The 20,787-nt window shown below is 44.8% G+C and overlaps 3 long non-coding RNA genes and 1 other non-coding gene across 5 annotated transcripts in view; 2 read left to right on the plus strand and 2 right to left on the minus strand.

The window, feature by feature from the left end:
• Window positions 1-20,787, plus strand: part of LOC129151827 (uncharacterized) — a 105,704-nt gene that overhangs the window by 32,732 nt on the left and 52,185 nt on the right. The gene's annotated exons all lie outside the window — the stretch shown is intronic.
• Window positions 191-15,485, minus strand: LOC114229739 (uncharacterized). Of its 2 annotated transcripts, none has more exons than XR_008558492.1 (4): window positions 15,219-15,485; window positions 2,288-2,434; window positions 1,036-1,088; window positions 191-274 (listed from the first exon to the last, which is right to left on the minus strand). It is a non-coding gene; the product is annotated as an uncharacterized LOC114229739 (long non-coding RNA). The 2 variants fall into 2 exon arrangements; XR_008558491.1 differs by lacking the exon at window positions 15,219-15,485 and adding an exon at window positions 2,865-4,227.
• Window positions 2,836-19,691, plus strand: LOC129151831 (uncharacterized). Its single transcript, XR_008558494.1, has 3 exons — window positions 2,836-2,916; window positions 5,306-5,421; window positions 19,654-19,691. It is a non-coding gene; the product is annotated as an uncharacterized LOC129151831 (long non-coding RNA).
• On the minus strand, window positions 10,140-10,338 carry LOC129151959 (small nucleolar RNA SNORA74). Its single transcript, XR_008558666.1, has one exon. It is a non-coding gene; the product is annotated as a small nucleolar RNA SNORA74 (small nucleolar RNA).

The following is a 20,787-nucleotide window of genomic DNA, read 5'->3' on the forward strand; positions in this document are numbered from 1 at the left end:
CCACTGAGTCAGTCTGTGGAGCATATGAAGTTCACACCTCACTTCTGTCTCAGCAGCCCTGGAGGTGACCTCAGCAAGAGCGTGCATAGCACCTATGCTAGCCTCTGGGGTGTGCTCTGTGTGGGCCCAGCTCACCCACAGCTCCTCTCCCCCTGCATCTCAGCCACCTTCCAGGTCCTTCTGCTGGAAGCTCTGGTTCGCTGAGAATCTTAGACTCCTCTTCCCCCATGAGCTGTGTGGAAGCTTCAAATAACAAGATGCTTTTCAGGGAAAACTGGCAAGAGAAAAAGAAAAAATAAATAAATAACAGGATTCCCCCCAATACTTTGGAGTCCAAGGCCCCATTGTCCCTGGTCCTCACCAGAGATGGGTTTTCCTCAGCATTTGAGGGGCTTATGCCCAGGCCATGGCTTTAGAAATGTGTGGAGAGGGGTTTCTTTTCTTTTAGTACTTTGAAGTGCTATGCGAATAGGTAACTATTTTATTGTTCTCTCTGGATGATCTTCCTGAAGAAGGTGACTGAGTTGGCTGACTTCGCAGGTGCTGGGAAAAGAGGGTGAGTGTGCTGTCCTATGTGCCAAGATGCAAGGTGTTGTGCTGTTCTCCCTTTCAGAGCCTCTCTCACCATGTGAGTCAGGTCTGGCCAGAGGCAAGAACAGCCATGAGTGACTATTCCCAGGCCTTCCTGACAGCACTCCTCTGTCTGACCTCTACCCCTTTGGACTGTGCTCATTGCCAGCTGCATCCACAAGTGAGAGGAGCCCTGGAGCACTGCATCTCTGGGTGGAGAGGATGAGCTTCAGTGGCTTCCTGTCCCACATCATGGAACACAAGGAGGAAGATTTTACTGGGTTCAGACACTGAAAAGTCCTTTATGACAGCCCACATTATTACCCTAATGATTCAGTCTTTGATGAGCAATTAGAACCCCCCTAACTGGACCACAGAGTAAAGTGTCAGACCTTTGATGAGTGATGCTCTGTCTCTCATCTTCATTCAATCCCCTAAAAAGGGGGATGTGTTGATTTTACTCACCAGAGTTACTTTTTTTTGTCTCCAAGTCAAGTTGACAGGAAAATTGGAGCCACCTATGGAAGGAGAGAGCATATGAAGACAAGGTATTATTTTTACCATAATTTTGAATACCACTCTGCCGGGTATACAAAGAAAAATCGTTTATCCTTCCTGATCTTTAACACAGCATAAATGTTGTTTCTGCAGTTGCGATCTGTAGATGATTAAAAGGCACTTCTTCCAATGACAATGCTGCCTTCCTTCATCCTTGTCCTGGGGTAGCGTCTCTCCTGGGCACTGTGCCTGGGACCCAACCAAGACACCGAGAAGTGACTCTGCTCTGTCGACAGCACCCTGGCCCAGCGTTCCTGGAATGGCACAGCACGCCTATTCTTATCCCTTGGTGGATGTGGTTTAATGAAGCAGAGGGTCATTGTGTGAGTACTATGCTGCCCATGTTGTGTTTGTGAGATGGTTAAAAGGTTTGGAAGCTCCTTTAAGAAACCATGCGGTACAGTGAAGGAGCTGTTCACCCAAGGGATCACATTAGAAGTGGGTGAGACACAGCACCTTATTAAAGGCTATGGAAAGCCGTGATGGGATGAGAACTCAGCTGTGGAGGTCACTGGTCTGGATGGTGGCCCTCAACCCCACTGACTCCCAGTTCCCATGGGCAATTCCTTATACTCAGCCCCCACCACAACTGGCCTTGCTGGGCCAGAATCTCTGGGGCAAGAAAACCAAATCTGGGTCACCCCTTTTATTCTTTAACCTTTTAAAAAATGTAACTCTGGATTCACATTATTTGCAAGAGATAATGCAGAGGTGGCCCAGCTAATCTGACCCGGTTTCCCTCAATAATATCTTATGAAAATCTCACAACCAGGATATTGACATTGACCCAACCACCCAGTAAGTCAGGTTTCCTGATTCCCTTTGTGCCCATTTTCTCGTGTGAGTGTTGAGTCCTGTGCTCTTTTATCATGTGCATTCTCCATGCGGTCCAGATAAAGAATAGCTCTATCTGATTCACCCGCACCGAGGACAGTGCCTTCTATTTTTTGGTATATTTTTATCACAGTAAAATATACACAATGAAATTTACCATTTACCTATTTTTCAGTGCACAGTTCAGTGGTGTTACAGGCATATGGTTGTGCTGCCTTCACCACCATCATCTCCATCACTGTTCTCATCTTCTCCAACTGAAGCTCCCGTCCCACTAAACAACAACACTGCATCCACCCCCCACCCCTGGTACCCTCCATCTTACCTTTGTCTCTATGACTCTGATGGCTCCAGGGACCTCTTGCGAGAGTGATCACACAGTATTTTTCTTTCTGTGATTGGCTTATTTCCCTGAGCGTCATGTCTTCAGGGTGCATCCAGGTTGTAGCATGTGTCACAATGTGCTATTTTTCTAAATTGTATTTATTGGGATGAGATTAGTAATGACATTATGTAGCTTTCAGGTATACAGTTCTATAACACATTTTCTGTATGTTGAATTATTTGTCTCACTGCCCTTCCCCCGCCCCCCAGGTCAGGTCTCCTTCCATCACAATTTACCCTTTCTAAACCCTCTTCTACACACACCCTTTCTCTCTGATAATCACCAAACTGCTGTCTGTGTCTATTAGTTGTTTTTTTTTTTTCTTTGCTTAATCCCTTCATCTTTTTCACTTAGTCCCCCAACCTCCCTTCCCTCTGAGAGCTGTCTGTTTTCTATATCTAAAAGCCTGTTTCTATTTTGATTTTAGTTTATTTTGTTCATTAGATTCCACATATAATGAAACCATAAGGAACTTGTATTTCTATAACTGGTTTACTTCACTGAGCATAATACTCACCAGCTCCATCCATGCTGTTCCAAAAGATAAGATTTCCTTTTTGGGTGTGCGGGTGAGTAGTATTCTGTTGTGTATAATGTACCAGAGCTTTGTCTCTGCTTATCTGCTGCTGGGTACTTGGGCTGCTGTGAAATCTTCGCTGTTGTAAATAATGCTGCAATGAACATAGGGGTGCATATACCCTTTCAGACCAGTGTTTCAGGTTTCTGCAGATATATTCTCAGAAGTGGAAATGCTAGGTCATAAGGCAGCTGTATTTTTAATTTTGGAGGAAGCATCATACTGCTTTCCACAGTGGTTGCACCAATCTGCATTCCCTCCAAGAGGACACGAGGGTTCCCTTTTCTCCACATCCTCACCAGCACTTGATGTTTATTGATTTATTGATGATAGCCATTCTGACAAATGGGAGGTGATTCCTCACTCTGATTTTCATTTCTATTTCTGTAATGATTAGTGATGCTCAGCATCTTTTTATTTATTCGTGTAATGGTCATCTGCAGGTCCTCATTGGAGAAGTGTCTATTTAGGTCCTTTGCTCATTTTTCAATTGTGTTGTTTGGGCTTTTTATGATGTTGAATTTTATTAGTTCTTTGTAAATTTTGGATATTTAGCCCTTATCAGATGTATCATTGGTAAATATGTTCTCCCTTTCAGTGGGTTGTCTTTTCATTTTGTTCATGGTTTCCTTGGTTGTGCAACAAATTTTTAATTTGATGTAGTCCCATTTGTTTACTTTTTCTTTTGCTTCCCTTGCCCAAATAGATATATCAGAATAAAATACATTACTATGAGAATTTATTGCCTTTATTTTCTTCTAGAATTTTTATGGTTTCAAATCTCACATTCAAGTCTTTAATCCATTCTTCATTTATTCTTCTATATGGTGTAGGAAAGTAGTCTGCTATCATTTAAATTTATACAGATCTGTCTAATTTTCCCAACAGCAATTATTGAATGGATTATCTGTACCCAATTGTATGTTCTTGTATCCTTTGTCAGGTATTAATTGACCATAAATGCATGGGTTTATTTCTGGGCTTTTTATTCTGTTCCAATGATCCATGTGTCTTTTTTTATGCCAGTACCATGCTCTATTTATTACTCTGGCATTGTAGTATTGTTTGATATGAGTTAGCATGATTCCTCCAAGTTTGTGGTTCCTTTTCAAGATCACCATGGCTTTGGTTTGGTTTATTTTGTTTGTATTATTTGTGTGTGTGTGTTTGTAGGTTTGTTTTTTGTGTTGTTGTTTTTTTAGTACTTCCATATAAATTTTTGTGATATTTGTTGTAGCTATCTGATATATGTATGACACTGGAAATTTTAATGATGTTAATTCTTCCTACTGTGAACACCAGATATGCTTTTACTTATTTCTATCTTCTTTAACTTCTTCCCTCCTTCTTTCCTCCTTCCTTCCTTTCTTTATTTTCTTTCTCTTTCTTTCTTTCTCTTTCTTCTTTCTTCCCTTTCTTCCTCCCTTCCTTCCTTCCTTCCTTCCTTCCTTTCTTTTTCTTTCTTTCTCTTTTTCTTTCTTTCTTTCTTTCTTTCTTTCTTTCTTTCTTTCTTTCTTTCTCTCTCTTTCTGTCTCTTTCTTTCTTTCTTTCTTTCTTTCTTTTTTCTTTCGTTCTTTCTTTCTTTCTTTCTTTCTTTCTTTCTTTCTTTCTTTCTTTCTTTCTTTCTTTTTCTTTCTTCATTCCTTCCTTCTTTTCTTCTCCTCCCTCCCTTCCTTCCTTCCTTCTATCCTTCCTTCCTTTCTTTCTTCATTCTTTTTATTATATGTGAATCCTCATCAGAGGATGTCTTCTTCTTTGTTTTTTGAAAAAGTGTACAAGGGAGAGAGTGAGCAGAGAGCGAGGGTGGCGTGAGAGAGAGAGAGAGAGAGAGAGAGAGTCAATGATATGAGACACTTTGATTGGTTGCTTCCTGAACTCACCCAAAGGGTGGCCAGGGATCAAATCTGTAATCCAGCTATGTGTCCTTGACTGGAAATAGAACTTATGACCCTTGGATGTTTGGCCTGACACTCTAACCACTTGGCAAACACCGGTCAGGCTTTCAATTTCTTTCTTCAGTGTCTTTTAATTTTTTGAGTACTGGTCTTTTACATCCTTGGTTAAATGTAATTTTAGGTATTTTATTTTTTTTTTATGTGAATATGAATGAGATTTCTTCTTAGTTTCTTTTTTGGGAGTTCATTATTGTTGTATAAAACTGCAGCTGATTTCTGGATATTTATTTTCTATCTTGCTCTGTTCTGAATTCATTTGTCACTTTTACAATTGTTGTGTTTTTTGTTTGTTTGTTTGTTTGTTTGTTTTTTTATGGAATCATTAGGGTTCTGTATATACATTATGTCATCTGCAAATGATGAGACATACTTCTTCCTTTCCAACTCAAATGCTTTTTATTTCTTTTTTTTTTCTTCTAATTGCAGTGCCTAGGACTTCCTGCACTATATGGAGTACATATCATGACCACAGACATCGCTGACTTGCTCCTGATCTGAAGAAAAATGCTTTTGCCTTTTGTCCATGGAGTATGATGTTGTCGGTAGGTTTGACCTACATGATCTTCATTATGTTGAGGTGCGTTCCCTCTATTCATGCTTTGCTGAGAGTTTTTATAATGAATGGGTGCTGAGTTTTGTTGAATGCTCTTTCTGCATCTATTGTCATAACCGTGTAATTTTTATTCTATATTTTGTTTATGCTGTATCATCTTCTTCATGAGCAGATACTGTACCAAGATTACATGCCTTTAATAAATCCCACTTTTTAATGTGTTACTGGATCCAGTTTGCCAATATTTTGTTGAGGATTTTTGCATCTACGGTCATCAGGGATATTGGCTTATAATTCTCCTACTTTGTAGAGTCCTATTCTGGATTGGGTATTAGGATAATGCTGGACACATTAAATGAGCTAAGGAGTCTACAATTGTCTTGAATGTTTTGGATGAGTTAGAGGAGAACAGGTATTAGTTCTTTTCAGAAATGCATTGTGAAGCAATCCAGTCAAGCACCTGTGTTGGTTGAGAGGTTATTTTTTTCTTTTCATCCTCACTCAAGGATATTTTTTCCAAGGATTTCTTGTGTGTTTTGTTTGTTTGTTTGTTTGTTTTTTGTTTGTTTCTTTTTTAAAGAAAAGAGGGAAGTAGGGAAGGAGAGAGAGAGATGGAGGGATGGAGGGAGGGAGAGAGAGAGAGAGAGAGAGAGAAAGAGAGAGAGAGAGGTGAGACACACACATCAAATGGTTGTCTCACACACACACACACCTCAACAGGGGGCAGGGATGAACATGCAATCCAGGTACGTTCCCTTGACTGGCAATTGAACGCTTGATCCTTCGGTGTGTGGACCATAGCTCTAACCACTGACCCACAATGGCCCGTGCTTCATTGATCTCTTGTTTTTTACTCTTTTGTTTATTTCTGCCCTGATCTTTATTATTTTCTTTATTCTCCTCTTTGTGGTGTCTTTCTTTTGCACTGGTTCCTCTAAGTCTAAAGTTCGATGATGTATCTCAGATTTTTCTTATTTCTTGAGGTAGGCCTGTAATGCTATGAATTTCCATTTGAGCTTATACTGTGTCCCTTAGAGTTAGGCTTGTTATGCTCTCATTTCCAGGTGCTTCAAGGTATCATTTGATTATTTCCTTGATCTCATTAATAACCATTCATTATTTAGTAACATGATAATTAGCCTCCAAGACTTTCTGTATTTTACAGTTTATTTCTTTTTCTGTTTTTTTTATTTATATGATAATTATTAATTTTTATTGTTCAAATAAATACAAGATTTACAGGTTTTATCACATTTAAGTATACATTAAGTATATTGACATTGTGCAACTCTCGCCACCATCTATCTACAGAATTTTTTTTTTTTTTTTTGCTTTTCATTGCATTTATTTCTTTGTTAATAAATTTATTTTGGCGGGGTGGTTTTAGGTGTGTACAATTCTGTAATAGATCACATGTATATCATTTTTTCTTATGGACTTCTAGTTTTATACAGTTGTCAGGAAAGATTCTTGATATGATTTCGATCTTCTTAAATTTACTGAGACTGTTTTGTGCCCTAACATGTGGTCTATACGAGGAAATCTTGCACATCCACTTCAAAATAATGTATATTCTACTGCTTCAACGTGAAATAATCTGAAGATACCAATTAAATCCATTAGATCTAGAGTATTATTTAAAGCCATTTTTTCCTTCCGGATTTTCTGTGTGGAATATCCATCTATTGATGCCAACTGGGTATTAAAATCCCCTAGTATGACTGTATTATTGTTGTTCTCTCCATTTATGTACATCATGATTTGATTTACACATTTAGGTGCTCTTTGTTGAGGAAATACATGTATCTAAGAGTTATATCTTCGTGTTGGATTGCTCCCTTTATCATTATGTGGTGTCCTTCTTTATCCCAAAATATAGCCTTTGTTTTAAAGTCTATTTTGACAGCTATGTGTATTACCTCCCCAGCTTTTTTTTTTTTTTTTTTCATTTGCACTTGCATGAAATATCTTTTGCCATCTCCTTGCTTTTCATGTGTATCTCTTTCATTCTGAGGTAGGGCTCTTGTTGACTGCATATATGTGGGTCTTGTTTTCTTGTCTATTCAGCTACCATGACTTTTAATTGAAACAGTTAAGCACCTTACATTTAAAGTGATTATTCATAGATATGTTTTATTCTTTCAACTCTGTTTTCCTTTTATTCCTTCTTGACAGTTCTTATACTGATGGTTTGGTGGTAGCACACTTCTTTTGCTGTTTCTTATCTGGGAAGCTCTTTATTTCTCCATCAATTTTACATGACAGCCTTGCTGAGTAAAGAAGTCTTGGTTGAAGATCCCAGCCTTTCATTACTTTGAATTTTTTGTGCCAATCCCTACAGGTCTGGTATAATTCTGTAGAGAAATAAGCTGACAACAACTCTGTATCTGGTCTATTGCTTACCTCCATTTCATTTAGTATTTTTTCTGGACGTGGCTTTTGTTCTTCAATTCAGGGCATATTTCTTTGTCTTTGCTTTTTGACTACCTCTGTGTGTTTGTTTCTGTGTATGAGAATCCAAGTCTTGGTAGTGTGGCTTTGTGTAGTAGGTGTCCTGTGGAATCCAGTGTCAGAGGCTCCTTGATCACCTGAGCTGAGTGCTCCAGAGATGTCCCCTGTGTGTGTTATGTGAACTTTCCTGTGGTAATTGATTCTTGATTGACAGTTCCCCTTGTAAGAAACTGACTATCTTTCTTTTGTTTTTTAAGATGTCCTGTCTTTAATCTCTGTCTTTTTAATTGTGATATGTCTTGGCCTTTTTGGGTTCACCTCGTTTGGGAATCAGAGATTTCTGGACTTGTGTTTCTTTTCCTTCACCAGGGTAGGGAAGTGTTCAGTCATTATTTATTTTAATAGGCTGCAGTCCCTGAATCTTTCTTGTCTCCTTCTTGTATTCCTATAACGTGGATATTGCTATGCTTCATGTTGTCCCAAAAATCCCTTAAACACACCTCATTTAAAAAAAAAATTTTTTTTTTGCTGCTTTTGTCTTCTGCGACCTTGTCCTCCAAATCACTAATTCAATTCTCTGCTTTATCCAACTATTTATTTCTTCTAAAATATTCTTCCTTTCAAAGACTATAGTCTTTATTTCTGACAGGATCTTTTATGTGGATTAAATGTTCTTTTCCATGCTTTCTATCAGTTTTCTAGGTCCCACTGATTTCGTTCATTCTTCACCTAACTTCTATTAACATCCTTACAACGATTTTTATTTAAAAACCTTGTATCTGGTATATTGCTTGCCATTACTTCATTGAGTATTTTTTTTTTTTTTTGGAGTTGTCTCCTGTTCTTGAATTTTGGGCATGTGTCTTTGTCTTCATTTTTTGGCTGCCTCTGTGTTATTGTTTCTGCGTTTTAGAATCCAAGTCTGGTAGTGTGGCTTGGTGTAGCAGGTGTCCTATGGAATCCCGTGGCACAATTTTCTTGGTCACATGAGCTGAGTGCAGCAGGGATGTCCACTGTGTGTGTCATGTGAACCTTTCTGTGGTAGTGGATTCTTGATTGCCATTGGCCCATGCATGTAATGAGTTGATGCTCAGGCTATTTGGCTTTAACCACAGTGGACCCTGCCTGCATCAGCTGCTGACTGGTGTTGACTAAGTGGAGCACAATTCATCTCAGCAGGGTCTGGTGCTTGCCTAGATGTCGCTTTGGGTATGCCTCTTGTGAGGCTAATTGTATCCTGTTCTGATGTGCTCTGAAGCTGGCCCCTGAGAGAGTTGGTCCTGGGGCTTCCTGGGAGGGTCGCTGGTTTTGACCAATGTCAGATGCTTTATGTGACTGGCACAGGGCAGTCTCTTCAGATTTACAAAGCAATTCACATTTTGCGACAGCATCTGCTGAGGCTGAGTGAGCATAGGAAGGTCCAAGCAAGGCACCGAAGCTGGCTTTTACTAGCACTGAGCCTGGGGACAGGTCAGCAAAAGTCCCAGAGAACCCCGTGTTCTGGCTCTCTGTCTGCCTCCAACTGCTGGGTGCCTGTTAGCCTCAGTCAATGACAGAGCCTCTGCAAGTACTCAAGTTGCAGGAGGACAGTTCTCAGGGAGTCCCCAGGTAGAGGTGAGTGGTGTTCACCAGATTGACGCAGGTTCAAGCTCAGAGTCAGTTTTGGGTGTGTGGCAACTCAACAAATGTCCCAGTGTACACCAGGTCCAGCTGCCACCCGCTGGGTCCTCATATATCTTTGAGCAGTGTACAGAAGACACAGACCTGGCATTCTTTGTAGAAGGAGAATGAAAAAGTCAAAAGAGGCTGCTTCCCTGTATTTAAGATGACTGGGGACTGTAATCTGAGATCAGCTGTCTGAGAGGAAGGGCTTCATAGAGTGTCTGTGGATTGTCAAAGGCCAGAGAGCTGCTTCCTGTTGTGGATGATTCTGGGTCCCCTTGGAGGAGAGCGAAGCATGGCGGGATCATGCAGCTGTGATTCCGTCATCATGTAATGAAAGGCAGAGTACCCTCATGCGTGGCTGATTTTAGCAGTCATCCCACCATTTCTATCCTGAGAGAACTGCAGCTCTCTCCACCTTCCCACCACATGCACGCTCACTGGCTTCCAGGCAACACTGTTATGCCTTCTTTCTGCCTACTTTCCTCAAGGCTGGGTGAGCCAGGCTGGCTGAAGTGTAGGGAAGGGAGGATAGAGGTCCATTTTGTGGATTGAAAGGCTTCTAGAACCATTAAGGCTTAAATTAATTTTTTCTGTGTCTGCTCCCACTCTAGAACTAAGCAGCCAAAGTGATGCTTAGCTCACTTTCAAGGAAGCACAGTTCTGCCGTGCACCAGTGCCACATGTCACCAGATCAGTGCAGGGACAGCTGGAAGAAGACAGGGCATTCCTCTCCCAGCAGTGCAACATGATCCCAGGCATGATGCTGCATGGAGAGCTGACCACTGCTAGAGCGCTGAAGGCTTTTAGGCACACACTATATCTTTTATATCTATTTGTATCTTTTCAAGATCACTCTTATTTGCATTTTTGTTTTTGTTTTATTTAAAATTGTTTTACTAATTTAGTTTTTTCAATTAGCGATGACATTCAATATTAGTTTCAAGTGTATAAAATAGTGGTTACACATTCATATAACATATAAACTGATCCCCTGAAAAGTATAGCATGAAGTATCATTTAAAAGGGTATGAATGCTATTCATGAGGGCTCCAACCTCATAATCTAATGAACTTCAAAGACACACCTTTTATTTATTTTTAAACAAACTTATTTGGGTGAAATTCATTAATAAAATTGCATAGGTCAGGTGTGCAATTCCATAATGCATCATCTTTATATTGTATTGTGTGTTCAATGCCTTCAAGTCAAGTCTCCTTCCATCCCCATTTATACCCACAATGCTGTCTTTTCCCTCCACCAACCCCCACTCTGTACCCCTACCTTCCATCCCCCACATGCCACTCCCAACTGATACCCCATAACCCACAAAGCCAGCCCCCAACTACCACCTCCCACCCGCCAGCCCCCACCACCCATGATTACACCAACCCATCCCCCACACTTACCCTCCACTTACACCCCCACCTGCCACCCCACATCCCAAACCCTGCACCACCCAGTTTCCCCCCCACGACCTGCTAGCCCCCACCCCTCAACCCCCACCCCCCTTCCCCTTCCCCTGCTTGTGATTTGACATTTGAAATGATATTTGAGATGTGTCTTGAGGGCTCAGGTAGGATTCAGACAGATGAAGAAGGTGAGAATGTGCTTCAGGTACAGAGAGTGGACACTTAGCCTGGAGGCAGGAGAGATGAAGACTGGACAGACCAGAGCATATGCCCCTCAGGTGTCTGTGAGTGAGGGGTGAGGGCAGGGAAAGAGAAGACCCTCCATGGAGGGAAAAGGCAGAGGGGAAAGGGGACCAACCACAGAGAGATCAGAGCAGGGGAGACAGGGGCCCCCCATGGGAAGGCAGGGTAGGGGGACAGGGGACCATGTTAGGGGCCAATGAACAGGTAGGACAGGGAACCCTGGGAAGAGGAACAAGAGCCCCACCATGGAGGGATAGGGGGTTCTCCATGGAGCGGTGTGTTTCCCTGTTACCTATCTCTACTCCCATGTACCCCATTCCCTGGCCCCTCCATGGATGGTGCCCTAACCCCATTATCCTGCTCAGATTATGTGGGGTCCTTTGTACTCCCTACCCTCCTACCTTCGTGGAGGATTCCCTCTCCCCTTGCTCTGCCATCTATTTAAGGACCTGTGCCTAAGTCTTTGCTGTCTCAAAGTAGGGCTCCCTAACCTCCAGCCTCTCATCTCCATGAAGGGTTCCCTGTTGCTATTCCTCCCTGTCCTGTCCCCTGCATGTAGTCTTCTGTCTCCTCCCTGTACTTCTTCCTCAATGAGAGGTTCCCTTTCCTCAATGCCTGCCCCTCAAAGTGAGGTTTGCTGTCCACTTGCCTTGCCCCCTCCATGGAGGGTTCCTTCTCTGCCTGCCCCAACCTGTCAAACTAGGGTTCCCTACATGTCTGCCATGCCCCATCCATGGAGGGTACCTTCTCCTCCCTGCCCCTCCCCCTCTAAGTTAGGATCCCTGTGCAATTGCCCTGCCCCCTTCATGGATATTTCTGTCTCCTCTCTGGCCTGTTCTCTCAAAGTGGGTTCCCTTTCCTCATGACCTCGCCCCTGCATTGAGGGTTCTTGGTCCAACTGCCCTGCCTCCTCCCTAAAGAGTTCCTTGTTTCCATTCTCCTGCCTGCCTGGGCCCTCTAATTGGGTTTCCCTTTCCTCCTGCCCTCCCCGCTGCATGGAGGGTTTCCTGCCCCCAGGATCCTGTCCCTGCAAGTGGGGTTGCCAGTCCCCCAGCTCTGACCCCTCTCTGAAGGTTTCCATGTCCACACTGCACTGCCCCCTCCATGGAGTATTCCCTGTCCCCCTGACTTGTCCCCTACCAGGAGTGTTCCTTGTCCCCTCCATGGAGGGTTCCCTGTCACCCTGCCTAGCCCCCTCCCAGGAGGGTTGCCTGACCCCCTGCCCTGTCTCCTCCAGGGAGTGCTCCTTGTTCCCTGCCCTGTCTCCTTCATGGAGGGTTCCCTATCTCCCTGCCCTGTCCCCTCCAAGGAAGGTTTCCTGTCCTTGTGCCTAGGCCCCTCCATGGAGGGTCCCCTCTCCTCCCTGCCCTGGACCCTCTATGAAGGGTCCCTTCTCCTCCCTGCCCTGCTCCCTCCATGGAGGTCCCCATCCCTCTAACCGACTTCCCCATGGAAGGCTCCTATCCGCCTACACTACCCCCTACAATGAGGGTCCCCTCTCCTCCTTGCCCTGTCCCGTCCATGGGAGGTTCCCTCTCCTCCCTGACCTTCCCGTCCATGGAGCGTCCCCTTACCTCCCTGCTCCTCCATGGATGTTACCCTCTCCTCCCTGCCCTGGCCCTTCCATGGAGGGTCTCCTCACCTCCCTGCCCCCTCCATGGAGGGTCCCCTCTCATCCCTCCCCTGTCCTCCATGGAGTGTCCCCTCTCCTCGCTGCCCTGGCCCCCCATGGAAGGTTCACTATATTCCCTGCTCTGTCCCCTCCATGGAGGGTTCCATCTCCCTACCATGCCCCCTCCATGGAAGGTACCTATCCCCCTACCCTGCCACCCCTGTGGAGGATCCCCTCTCCTACCTGTCCCCTCAATGTAAGGTCCCCAATCCTGCCTGCCCTGTTCTCTAAATGGAGGGTCCACTCTCCTCCAATGCCCTTACACCTCCATGAAGGGTCCCCTCTCCTCCCTCTCTTCTCCCCTCAATGGAGGGTTCCCATCCCACTACCCTGCCACCTCCATGGAGGGTCCCCTCTGCTCCCTGCCCTCACCCCTCAATGGAGGGTTCCCAATTACCTACCATGCCACCTCTACGGAGGGTCCTCTCTTTTCTTTGCTCAGCCCTCTCCATGGAGGGGGTCCCCTTTCCTCCATACCCTCACCCCTAAATGGAGGGTTCCCAACCCGTACCCTGTACTCTCCATGGAGGGTCCCCTCTCAACCCTGCCCTCACCCCTCAATGAAGGGTTCCCATCCCCTACCCTGTCCACTCCATGGAGGGTCATCTCCGTCCCTGACCTCTTCCCTCAATGGAGGATTCCCATTTCCTACCCTGACCCCTCCATGTAGGGTCCCCTCTCCTCCCTGCCCTCACCCTTCAATGGAGGGTTCCCATCCACCTACCCTGCCAACTCCATGGAGGGTCCTCTCTTTTCCCTGCCCTGCCCCGTCCATGGAGGTTTTCCTCTCCTCCCTGCCCTCACCCCTCCATAGAAGATCCCTGCTCCTCCCTGCCTTCATCCCTCAAGGGATGTTTCCCATACCCTACCCGATCCCCTCCAAGGAGGGTCCCCACTACTCCCTGCCCCACCCCTCAATGGAGGGGTCCCATCCCTTACCCTGGCCCCTTCATGGAGAGTCCCCTCTCCTCTCTGCCCTCACCCCTCAATGGAGGGTTCCCATCCCCTACCTGCCCCCTCCATGGAGAGTCCCCTCTCCTCCTAGCTCTCACCCCTCCATGGAGGGTCCCCGCTCCTCCCTGCCCTCACCCCTCAATGGAGGGTTCCCATCCCCTACCCTTGCCCCTCCATGGAGAGTCCCCTCTCCTCCCTGCGCTCACCCCTCAATGGAGGGTTCCCATCCCCTACCTGCCCCCTCCATGGAGGGTACCCTCTCCTCCCTGCCCTCACTCCTCCACGGAGGGTCCCAGCTCCTCCATGCCTTCATCTCTCAAAGGAGGTTTCCCATCCCTTACCCTGGCCCCTCCATGGAGAGTCCCCTCTCCTCCCTGCCCTCACCCCTCAATGGAGGGTTCCCATCCCCTACCTGCCCCCTCCATGGAGTGTCCTCTCTCCTCCTAGCCCTCACCCCTCCATGGAGGGTCCCCGCTCCTCCCTGCCCTCACCCCTCAATGGAGGGTTGCCATCCCCTACCCTGGCCCCTCCATGGAGAGTCCCCTCTCCTCCTAGCCCTCACCCCTCCATGGAGGGTTCCCGTTCCTCCCTGCCCTCACCCCTCAATGGAGGGTTCCCATCCCCTACCTTCCCCCTCCATGGAGGGTACCCTTTCCTCCCTGCCCTCACCCCTCCATGGAGGGTCCCAGCTCCTCCATGCCTTCATCCCTCAATGGAGGGTTCCCATCCCTTACCCTGGCCCCTCCATGGAGAGTCCCCTCTCCTCCCTGCCCTCACCCCTCAATGGAGGGTTCCCATCCCCTACCTGCCCCCTCCATGGAGAGTCCCCTCTCCTCCTAGCCCTCACCCCTCCATGGAGGGTCCCCTCTCCTCCCTGCCCTCAACATCAATGGAGGGTTCCCATCCCCTACCCTGGCTCCTCCATGGAGAGTCCCCTCTCCTCCCTGGCCTCACCCCTCAATGGAGGGTTCCCATCCCCTACCTGCCCCCTCCATGGATGGTCCCCGCTCCTCCCTGCCCTCACCCCTCAATGGAGGGTTCCGATCCCCTACCTTCCCCCTCCATGGAGGGTACCCTCTCCTCCCGGCCCTCACCCCTCCATGGAGGGTCCCAGCTCCTCCATGACTTCATCCCTCAATGGAGGGTTCCCATCCCTTACCCTGGCTCCTCCATGGAGAGTCCCCTCTCCTCCCTGGCCTCACCCCTCAATGGAGGGTTCCCATCCCCTACCTGCCCCCTCCATGGACGGTCCCCGCTCCTCCCTGCCCTCACCCCTCCATGGAGGGTACACTGTCTCCCCTGCCCTGAACCCTCCATGGAGTGTTCCCTCTCTCCATGCCCTGGACCCTCCATGCAGGATGTTCTGTTTCCATGCCCTGTCCCGTCACTCACAGGCTCTGAGAAGTATGTGCTCCAGTCCCCAGTGTTCATCTGTCCTGCCTCCAGGCCGTGTCCACTGTCTGTACCTGAAACACATCTCACCGTCTTCATCTGCCTAAATCCTCCCTGGCTCTCAAGACACATGTCAAATATCATTTCAAATGTCAAATCACCAAGTCTTCTTTAAAAACCTAAATCTTATGACCCTGTCCTCGTGCCTAAAAGCCTTCATGCTGTGACAGCATTTTCAACCCACACTGGAGTCTTTTCTTTGACACCCTTGCTTTCTACTGTGTCCATCCAGCCTGTCTGTCCTTTCCCTGGGGCACTGACTCCTTTTGGGGTGGCTTCCCCAGGTCTCATGTGGCCAGCTCTGTCTCAACAGCCATGTCTAAGTTTATATATCTTGGTGATCCCTTCCCTGAGCCTGCTGGGGATTCACACTCCTGGGGAGCCTCCTCAAAGAACTAATGGGGTACACCTGGCAATAGTCACAGTACTAACAGAAGTCAGAATGGTAAGACAGGTCATAGAGGTAACCTAGCAACTCTTCCAGGTCAGCCAGATGGGCCCACCATCTAAGTTTTTCTTTTGTTGTTGTTTAAAGTCAGTGAATACACATTTATTGACACCAACATACCCCAGGCCCTCTTCAGAAAGCACAGGAGGTGTGCCTCACCCCGAGTTCCTGGCCCTCAGTAACCAGGGATTCTAGAAAGTGACAACTGGGTAGGAGGGTGGGTCAGAGGAGAAGGAAAGGACTAAACCTGGCTGGCTGGCTTTGAGGCTGGAGGCAAAGACCAAAGGTCAAGATTTTTGTGGGCCCCCAGGAAGCTGGGAGTGACTTTGGCAGGGACACAGAAGGGAGCTGTCTTGCCAGCTCCCCAGGACCAGGCCCCCCAGAGCTTCCTGGGAGGTGCACAACCAAATGAACTACCTCAGGTTTCTGACCCCTAGCACCTGGGATCCCACACTTTGTCCTGTGAGCCACTGCATTTGAAGCCAACTCTTAGGGCACGAACAGAAATCCTTGCAGTCCCTGTGGCTCCCTAGTCATATAAGCCAAGTCTGTTTTCTTCATGGCTCTTCTTGTCTCCTGCCTGAAATAAAGAGTTGCCTTGGTTCTTGTTGGCCTGTCTGTCTACCAACCCCTCTCAGCACCTGAAAGGTGACCTGTGAAGGCCGTGCCCCCGAGAACCAGGTAGTGGACTGAATGAATTCCTGAGCAAAGAGCTCTTTTCTGATTTTATAAATTTTATATTTGTAATAAACGTGATCCATTAACATGTACATACACGGGATATTTTAAACCTCTTTAGAACATAGTGCATAGATTCTCAAATTTTTAAATAAATATTTTTATTTTTTTTGCCAAAACCCATCTCTCAATTTTTTTTTTTTTCAGGAATGCAGTAGCTGCTTTTTGCACTGCCTCTGGGAGGGAGAGGGTTCTCACTGCAGACCAGGTTCATGCCAGGATCTGCCTCCTGTCCCTGGTTTTTCATAGGCCAGCCCTTTGGCCTGTGGTGGCCAGTCGACTGACCCATGATGCTCCTGACAGGTCATCTCATGTTCCGCAGCCTGATGTTGCTTCCTGTGGGGCCTGGATTCTGATTCTAGAGCTGAAGCCCCCAGTTATCCTAACTCCCAGAGTTCTAGTTCCTTTTTTACTTGGGAACCAGGAATTACAGCCATTGGAAGTCGCGGCAGCTCAGGTGCTGTTTGCTCCTGGCTTGCAGGCTTGCCGGGGGATCAGGTGGTGTGGGGCATCACTCCCCAAAACTCCCACTAGCTAGCCCTCCTTGATGACAGCTCCCCTCCTGGTTTTCTTTCAGTTTTCTGCGACGATTTGTTCAACAGAGTGATGTTGGGTGTCTGGAACCATAAACCAGAGGTGATGTTAGAATGCCAGGTCAGGACACATGGCTAGGTTTCTGGCTGGAACTGCAGTACAGTGAGTGCAGGAGGCAGCTAGCCAGTGGATCTCTTTCATCATTAATGTCCCTCTCTCTCTTTCTCTCTCTCTCACTTCCTTTCTCCCTGTTAAATAAATAAAACTATACTTGAAATATTTACATCTCAAAAAGCAGAAAAGTATTTTATAATTATAACTAGAGGTCCAGTGCAGGAAAACCCATGTACTCCGGGGGTGGGTGGGGCGGTCCCTCTGCCTGGCTGGTGGCTGAGCAGAGCTCCTCCTGTGGGAGCTCATTGACCACTGAGGTGGAACCTGCATTTAATGTCTGCCCCCTGGTGGTCAGTGTGCATCATAACGACCAGTTGTTCCAGGTCAGTCTGTCATTAGGGTCAATTTGCATATTACCCTTTTATTATATAGGATTTTTTCAAGTAAATGTTTCAAGAAGAGGGAAGGTGTGGGCCAACAATCAGGAAGAAGTGTTTCTAAAATTACTCAAATCCAGCGGAACATGAAGGCCTCTTGTACACTACTTGTATTTTCTTCTTTTCTACTATAAGCTTTTCAAACTGTAATTTCCCTCTAAAACTACTTCAGCTGCAAATCACCATTCTAATATAACTTCTTTTGTTTTTAGTTCATTTTCTTTTCTTATTTTCATGTGATTCCCTCTTTGTCCCATAGTTTATTTTAAATTTTATCGCTTGGTTTTCAAACATTTCAGGATTTTCTAGTTATCTATGTTTGTTTATGAATTAAATTGACTGTGATCAGCATGCTTACTCTGATTTCAGGCCTTTGAAACAGCATGTGGTCTATAATTGTAAATGTTTCCTGTGCACTTAAAGTGAACTAGCGCTGTCCATCTGTGGGGTGTGATTCTCTCAAAGTTTCAGGTCCAGTTGCTGAGAACTAGTCTCAATCTCCTACACTCCCCTGTTTTCTGCTTGTTCTTTTGATGTCAGTCACCATATCAAGGTACGACTTGGCAAATGCCTTGAGGGGAGATGACAGGCAGATGTGTTGGCTACTTCCCTGTGGCTTCTGCCTTGGACATTCTGTTTCTCAAATGCCCAGCTGCTTGGGCACCTTGAATTTCCACTGTTGAGTGTGGAAAACATCTGAGTCATTCACTTACCTATAAGAAGCAGAATTAAAGGCGACTCTCCATGATCTCATACTTGACTTGCTTTCCTGCCCTCCCAAATATTCCTCATTACCAGGCAGAAGACAGTTAAGTTCAGATCTTCCTACAATAAGTTATTAAAGTCACGTTTAAAATTTGTCCTTGAAATAATGTGATATTAAAAATAAGTTCCCTAATGTAAGATGTTTGTTTCACATGACAGCTCACAAACCTCACTATAATTGAGTTGTTTTTGTTTTCTTTGTAGCTGTTCTTCCTAACAATCCTTCTTAACCAGGTACTGAGAAGTCTGTTCAAATACTCTATTTAGAAAGTCGCTCTGAGGTCATTTACAGTCCACTTCATGGTGGTAAAAAAGGATTGTACACTCTTGGAGTAACCGAGGCTAAGCTCTAAGAAGCTTTCTTTGCCAAAAGATAAGATGTCCAACTTGTACATCTTATTCCATGTTATCTTCCAAGTCCAACAATATTACTATTTGCAGATGAGGATCCGTATGGTTATTCCTAAAATTAGTACAATGAGGAAATGATCACATTTAGGCCTTGAGGATACCTTTTTCCAAGAATGGCAAAACGTGAAGAGTTCCTGAGAGATGGCTCAGCAGAGCCCAGCTCAAAAAAGGCCCTGAAACGTATTTTATTGGAGATTTATCCCCAAAGCACACCCCTATGGGGCAAATATCCAGGATGCTACTTTAGTGCCTTGGGCTCATCCTAAGTTTAGCAGAAGAAATGGGAAAAGGGCAATGAAAGGAGGCCCAATGTACTTTGTGAAACAAGGTAGAATGGCCAATCCTCACACTCCCTGAAACAAATAAGGTAAATTATCACGCATTGGAAAACCAATCCCATAACTAGTTGCTGGAATATATTTAGGTATATGTAAGTAATGAGCAACTATCTTGTCATCTATAATTATGAGACAATAATGTTTTTATAAGAAAACTCGGTTTTTATTTGCTTTCAATGTCTCACATTGGTCTTGGAACAGTTCCCTGTTGCATCAGAAAAACTAATATATCTATTAGTGTATTATATAAAAACATTGTGTACTGTATAAAAACATTGGCTATTTTTTTTCCTATTCTTTTAGGATAAGCTATCATAATTTAGGGATTCTCAGATAAGTTATCAGAATCCAATTTTATTTATTTTTTGGTGTTAACTGCAGATTTGAACTGCATTTACACCATTCACATTTCTGTTGTCAACAAAAAAATTAATACTTCCACAGCCATGTTGCTTTCCTTTCTTACGATAAGTTAAATTTATAGTACAGAAAACATTTAATAGATATAGAATAAACAGTGTCAAATAAACAATGTAGAATAAATAGTGATCATATCTTGCCCTCTTTCTTTATATTTTCATTTTTGTAAGAAATAAAGAAACACTTGAGCTGAATAGATCAGTTGATTGAAGCATCATCGCATACACCAAAAATGTGCAAGTTCAATTCCCAGTCAGGGCACATACCTAGATTGCTAGTTCAATCACCAGTCATGAAACATAGAGAAGGCAGCCTTCCTGTGTAAGTGGTTTGGTAGTAAATGGTTTGGACTCAGTAGACAATACCATCATGGTCACAACTATTCAACTCTGCCATTATAATATGATTGTGGCCAAAGACAATTAGTAAATGAATGTACATGTCTGCCTTACAGTCAAACCGGACACCAAAATGTTAATTTCATATTACCTTTATGTATAAAAATATTCTTTTCATTGTTTTGTACCTTTCAAACAGTGAATAAAAATTCTTCTTATCTCATGGGGCATATATAAACAGGTAATGGACTAGATTTCACTCACTGACTATAACTTGCTGACACCTGGATTACAGATAATATGACATACCCTCCTTTATAACATCTATCAGTTCCGCCAGACTGTATCTCCCCTTTTCCTCCTTTCACTTAAATCCATCAAATATTGATTCCCCATGATTTTCCATTCTCTTCTATCAATTTTATTATTCTCCTCTTATGACACCTGCTAATTCTTCCCCAATACTTCCCTGCATCTTTCCCCATCTCCTATATGACTCCTATCTGATGGTACATGACAATTCTTCAATATTGTCCAGATTTATAAGAGCAAAAAGCTCAGCAATATACACTTCTGTCAACTTCACTTTCCCAGCATGGATGTTTCTGGTCTCTCTCTGCTCCCTGCTTAGTCAAGACTAAAAATTGGACCTGGAACAGAGGATCTCAATTGAGTGAGGTCCCTGATCAGGACAGAGACTCTTCCTTCAAGTGAAGAAGAGATCTCCTTCATCCCTATAATGTGATACATTAATCCCTATAATGTGAACAAATACCATGTAGGTTCAGAATTTTAATACTTCAGAAAGCCTAATATGACAGTTTTATGTATAATTAGTGAACATGCTTCCCCTGTTATCTGCATCTCTGGCTGTGGGGTTTATGAATATGATAACTAGAAAACCTTAAGTTAACACTAATGGTCAATGGATTCCTCGTGATGTAGCCAGATTTTGCCCATGGTTAT

The sequence above is a fragment of the Eptesicus fuscus genome, chromosome 16 (genome assembly GCF_027574615.1).
Source record: "Eptesicus fuscus isolate TK198812 chromosome 16, DD_ASM_mEF_20220401, whole genome shotgun sequence".
In the NCBI taxonomy this organism is placed as follows: domain Eukaryota; kingdom Metazoa; phylum Chordata; class Mammalia; order Chiroptera; family Vespertilionidae; genus Eptesicus; species Eptesicus fuscus.